Raw genomic sequence first — 6700 nt, 5'->3', positions numbered from 1 at the left:
TACATCAAAAATCATATTCTAGCAAAAAAAATGCATGCATATTTTAATATAAATATTATCAAATACACTGCATTTATTTTTTTTCAGATAACATCAAATAAATTATCCCATGGTCAAGTTTGTAAAGAAGCAAGGTCTTACAGAGGAAAATTAATTGGTTGGTTGGTTGGTTGGTTGGTTGGTTGGTTGGTTGGTTGGTTGGTTGATGTGCAATCAAGTCAGGGTCAACTCTTAGCAACCAGTTAAATTTTCTCCATGTCAATTTGTTCCCAACCTGGTCTTGCAGGTCTTCCAACAGTGAACTTATCACCAGTGTAACTAGTCACCTTGCTACTGGTCATTCTCTTTTCTTTCCTTCTACTTGTCCCTAGGTAGTTAGCATAGTACATAAAATTATCTGCTACAATGTCCTACCTGTCAATGAATACTTCACCTTCAACCACAACAATACACAAGCACATAATAGATACAAACTTATGGTAAACCACGCCAAACTTGATTGCAGAAAATACGACTTCAGTAACAGAGTTGTTAATAGTAGTGGAATGCACTACCTGACTCTGTGGTTTTATTCCCAAACCCCCAAAACTTTACCCTTAGACTGTCTACTATCGACCTCACCCCATTCCTAAGAAGTCTTTAAGGGGCGTGCATAAGCGCACCAATGTGCCTACTGTCCCTGTCCTAATGTTCCCTTTTATTCATATTTCATGTATTCATAGTTATATTTATACTTATATCTGTTATCTATTGCATGCTTGATGAAAAAAAATAAAAATAGTTCTTCACTTAATATCTGAAATAGGATAATTTGAACCTGGTCATTTATGCCCAGTGGTGGGTTGCTCCCAGTTCGGTCCGCTTCTTGCAAACTGGTAGTACCGGAGGCGGGAGGCTCCTCCCACCCGCCTGGATGTCATCATGGACAATTTGCGCATGCACAGAAGCTCCCATTGCGAACCAGTAGTGGAGGTAAGTAGAACCCACCCCTGTTCATGCCTCAACTATAGGGAATTATATTTGTTTGTTGAGCTATTTGTTTGTTTTCTTGGCTATCCATGATATTCTGAGGAATCTTCTTTAATACAGTACATGTGTTCAAAAACATCAATGCACTTTCTATCTGGCTTAGCTAAAGTCTAACTTCTGCTTCTATAATGGGTCATGGGGATACATTGTCGATCTTTGTAGGTACAAAGAGAAAAAAAATCAAGTATTTTTTTTAATTGAAAAATAATAAATTCCCTTAGATGTCCAATTTTATTGCACTGGATTTTGGGATTCTTCTTCCAGTCATTTGGAAGTATTACATTTTCTATTCAAAATAATCATTAACTGTACTGGTAATTAAACAGCTACACTTTTATATTGGGATACCACAACTTTTTATAGCATAAAGGAAGGAGACAATGTTAGAACAATATAAGCTGGGATAAAACTGAGACTTAACTCTAGTGAGTCCAATAATGTTTCGATGAACCGCTTCTGTTACAAATTGGAAATGATATTTTGTACATCATCATTATTTCACAAGATGCTTTTAATAGCATCTCAGTGTTCAGTGTTCAATCTAATGCCACAAAGGTTTATATTTCTTTACCCAATGCTTAAGGTTTCTCATTTTCTTAGAAGTTATTAAGAACTTAGTATCACACGTAGCCTGACCATTTTCTTAACCACAGATGTTTTAGACAAGAAAAAAAAGTATTGCATTCTTAGAGCATCATGAAGTAGAATGGCATGAAGGCAGCAGAATATGTGTTTCTTGTGTATTTAATTATGATGTCATTATTGAAAGGCTATGTCTTCTATAAATCTCATTCTAATTTAAACAGGTCCAGAAAATATTTTCAAAGACTTGTTCTGTCAAAGATGCTGTTTATTTCTCTGAACAAGCCATCATAACTCATAGGATTTAAACAACATTTATATATTCCAAGACAAACATGGCAACTGTGCTGAATCTGAGCTTGTCAACCAATTCCAGCGGATAAGATTTCCCAACAAAGTTCTGCTCAGCTGCTTGAGCTGCCTCTGTTGATGAACATATGCAGTTCCCCCCCCCCAAGATACTCTAATACACATTGAATGACAGTTGTCTTCATTATTGCACTCCATGTTCTCAAATTATTTTATAGTGTTAAATAAAATAGAAGAAAAAGAATAGCTATATCCCGCATTCTTGAAAATATAATTTAACATTGATGATGATGATAACGATGATAGCAATAATAGAAAGGAAGGGTTAGGGTCTGGAGATTTTGTAACAAATAGAAAAAAAATAATAATCTGGAAGTAAGGCTAATCTGCTACATGTGGTTGAATTTGAAATATGGAAAGTATTGTGCCTGCCCCAAGCTCCCAAGACAATTTTCTTAGAATAAAAATGCATTGATTACTACCTCACTAATTTGATTTAATATTGTTTTAGTTATCAAAAAGTATTTAGTATGAAAATGTAATTATTTAATTTCACTCAGTACAAGAGGTATAGAAGATTCACATTTCCAGCTTTCATATGTCTGTCCTGTATATTCTATCACTGCATGCATTAATTGCCTTCTTTACTACTCTGAATCTTGACCCCAGATGTCCTGCCTTTCCTCTCCCTGCTTTTTCAGACTATCAACCATACACAGCTCAACTTATCCCACACTAGCACAAAATAAATCATTCCACAAAGCATTATATATACTTTGCTTTGAAACCCTTCAAAGCATTTTACTCAATTTTCTCCTCATTAGTCTTTCCATAATAATTTGTGCTGAATAAAGTCTGTTTACACTACAATATTACCAAAAATAAGTATATCAACCATCCCAAGACAGTAGCAGTCTAATGAACATCTGTATTTAAAAGCAGTACGCATTCCATGGCCTCTGGCAATGTTTCCAAGCAAACTGTTTACTAGCCCGAATAATGAACCAAAGAAATTAATAGATTGGTTAAATAAAGATCTGAATAGCTTCAGTTCCAGTTATAAAGCATCCAGATGTGCCTTGGGATCCAATAGAGCTTTCGTGAAAATGTCAAAGATTCACAGCATTGAAAACCAAATTGGATGGTACTCATTAAAAGGAGATTTAAAAACATAGGGTCTTAAAATTAAAATCATAGGACCCACCAATCAGTTAGAACTGAAAAAGCTTCTTGAATGAAAAGCAAAACATTTTCAAAGGGGAAAATCCACTTGCCTTTTGAAAAAAGTACCTTTGGGACAACTCAATCTGCCAAAACTTGGCCTTTTAGTCCCATGATATCTATCCGGCCACTTCTATCCAGGTTCCATCAAATAAACAATTCCATCTTTCAGCACACCTTCTCTGTAACAGCATCTGTCCTCTGAAATGACGTTCCTCCAGGGGTGGGATTCTACCGGTTAGGACCGGTTCGGGTGAACTGGTAGCTCCAATGTACAGCTGGGAGTGAACCGGTTCACTCCAACAATCAGGTGGGCCCACCCGCCCCTGCACTTTACTGACCTATATCTTCTCAGCTGATTCACACAGCAGAGCGGATTGCCATGCCTCAGCTGTGTTACTCCCCAGCAGTAACACGGAAGGTAAGTTTTTGAAAAATTGCACGTGCACACACTGCGCATCAGGCGCATGCACGCGTGGAGCAAGTGCACGGAGCAAGTGCGCGCAATCACTGAACCGGCTGTTAAACCGGCAGGATCCCACCACTGGGTTCCTCTCAAGATTCAAACAGCTTCCACCCTACTGATATTTTGAAAGGTGGTGGGAGGGAGAGTGGCCTGCCCCCTTCACAAGGCACACCTGGGAGCTGATATGTAAGGAGGTGCCGGCGGGAGGAGCATTTGTCGGGAACAAGAGTTGAATCTGTGGAGCCTCATGTGCACTTGCTGACATCTGGAGATTACTGTACTCTGTCTTGTGTGGCTTGCCTGGTTTGCCTGCTTCTCCGAACCTCTTGCTCTGGTTACTGTTTGGCTAACCTGGCTTCCTGGACTACTCGCAGCCACAGGCTGCTGAAGGTGCGTGTGAGAGCTTTGCTCCAGGACTTTTAGTAAACGTGGGGATGTTTGGGGGCACAGTTGGAGCAATAAAGGAGAGTTAGACCTGTTCTCTGGCTGTGTTGCTTTTGTGCCATGCCCTGGGTCATCACATCCTGCTGATGCTTGAGAAGGTGGTTGGACTAGAAGACCTCCAAGGTCTCTTCCAACTCTGTAATTATGTTATTCTGTTACTTCATTTTAACTGTAAAACAGGTGCAATGGTTGCAGTCATGGGAAAACCCAAGTTCTAATCCATCCACAGGCACAGAAGCTCATGGAGTCACACTCTTTCAACCCTCAGGATTATTGTTATGAAGAATAGGATAAAGGAATACTACATATTTAAGTTCTTGAGTAAAAGACATACAACTGGGCAGTGGTGCAGGGCAGTTTGGAAAATAAGCATATTAATGTGGTACTTTATATCAAACAGAAGAAACTTTGCTTAAGGTCATTGGAATGATGATGATGATGATGATGATGATGATGATGATACCATGTATCAATTATTGAACAAGTTCTAAAATCTTAAAATAGTTTTTAAAAAACCAAGAACAATCCTTTGGTCATAACATGATCAATATTTGATATCTATTTCCTGCTATAACCCATTGTCCAAGATAGGAGTAAGAAAAAGTAATTGCCAGATGATTAAGCAATGAAACAAATTGAAATACCATTTTAGCAATAGCAGTTAGACTTACATACCGCTTCACAATGCTTTACAGCCTAAGCAGTTTACAGTGTCAGCATATTGTCCCCAACAATCTGGGTTCTCATTTTACCGACCTCGGAAGGATAGAAGGCTGACTCAACCTTGAGTCAGTGAGATTCGAACTGCCAAATTGCAGGCAGCTGGCACACAGCAGAAGTAGCCTGCAATACTGCATTCTAACCACTGTGCCACCACAGCTCTTATAATAATTACAATGTCTGAGTTGTGTCATTTCCTTGATTTGATATATGTTAGCCATCTGTAGCCTTCACCTGCAATCAGTTATGATCCAGATGTTTTGCATTCAAAAGGAAAAAAATGAATAGCTATTAGAATCTAGAAAATGTTTTACAGTTTGGTCCCCAAATTAGATTTGATTATATACTGTTCTGATCAAACAACTCTGCTATTCTGTTACAAAACAAGTACAAAGCTATTTCAAAACATTTTTCATAAGTAAGCATATTGTCATAATTTTAGTATTTTTAAGGAGTGAATTTTGGAAATTGTTTGTGAATAGACATCCTCTCCAAAACCATGCATTTTGTTTTGACAATGGATTATTATTTCATGTTATATTTCATGCCTTTTGACAGAATGGTTATTTATCTGCAGACAGACGTATTATAGTTTACTTTCTACTGAATTTCAAGTAGATTAATGTATTATAGTTTACTTTCTCCTTTCAAGTGGATTTCAGAAGCCTATTATCATAAGGGAAAGTTTGTTACTAGTATAAGTAGAGACAGTATGAAAGACAGACATTAGTAGGGATTTTTCCCATGAATATTAAAGACAGTTTTAAAAACTACCCATGATATATACATTTGACTTTGGTAAGCATTTTCAGAAGTTTTTTTATATTGTTACAGAAATGTTGGGAGGGAATGCTGGACGTTATTGGAAAATATATTTTGACTACATGTTGGGAAACTATTCTATCCTGTTAGGTTTTTTTTTTTCAATTCCAGTTTATAAAACATAATCTGCAGTCAGATAAGGGCTGTATGTAAAGAACCTGGTGAGCTACAGTAGCTGCATACACCACTCTAAATTACACTGGTGTTCACAGAGTACCCTGAATATCATACATGTAAAGCTCTGTACCTTTACATTCAGAGGTGGGTTTCACATAATTTTACCACCGGTTCACCACGTACCAAAAATGTGAGAACATGTGCGCGCAGGCGCGTAACCTTCTGTGCATGCGCTTTGCTCGTGCATGCGGCTTGCATGCATGCGCGCAGCTTAGAAAATGTAGGTAAATAGGACGGCATAGCGTTGGGGCGGGTGGGTGCAGGTTGCCACTACCGGTTTTCCTGAACCAGTCCAAACCAGTTGAATACTACCACTGTTTACATTAGATATTAAGACTCGCATGCAGAGATGTACGGACAAAACGAGCCACAGTTTCCTCAACATTTGGAATATGCTGATCAGCCAAAATGTAATAACATTTACAAATCAAAGGTGACAAGATTCAAGTTGCATTTTATCTTAAGAGATTTGAAAGCAACAAGACTGAACTATTTTGAAATTCATTTCCAAATTCAACCATATAACCAGGAAAGATCAAATGTTTACAGTTTTTGGAGGAATGAAATGAAAATAGTGGTACTGTTGAAACTCTTCAGGACATCAATTCTGGGAAGTTTGAGTAATTTTACCACAATCAATGTTTGAAAATGTTGGTATCTGTTACCCCTGTTTCCCCGAAAATTAAGACATCCCCTGATAATAAGCCCAATATTTTGGGGCTTTTGAGCACATGCGCTAAAATAAGCCTCCCCCAAAAAATAAGCCCTCCCTGAAAATATTTAAACGCAGAGCTCTAAATCAGGTAAGATGGCAAGAGGAGTCCCATCTTGCTCCATGCGCCCCAAAGTAATAAGGCCTCCCCGAAAATAAGGCCAAGCGCTTATTTCGGGGTTCAAAAAAATATAAGACAGGGTCTTATTTTCAGGGAA

The sequence above is a fragment of the Pituophis catenifer genome, unplaced genomic scaffold, assembly GCF_029215685.1.
Source record: "Pituophis catenifer annectens isolate HBS135680 unplaced genomic scaffold, rPitCat1.0.hap2 SCAF_1, whole genome shotgun sequence".
In the NCBI taxonomy this organism is placed as follows: Eukaryota; Metazoa; Chordata; class Lepidosauria; order Squamata; family Colubridae; genus Pituophis; species Pituophis catenifer.
Note: the sequence above shows the minus strand (reverse complement) of the source record.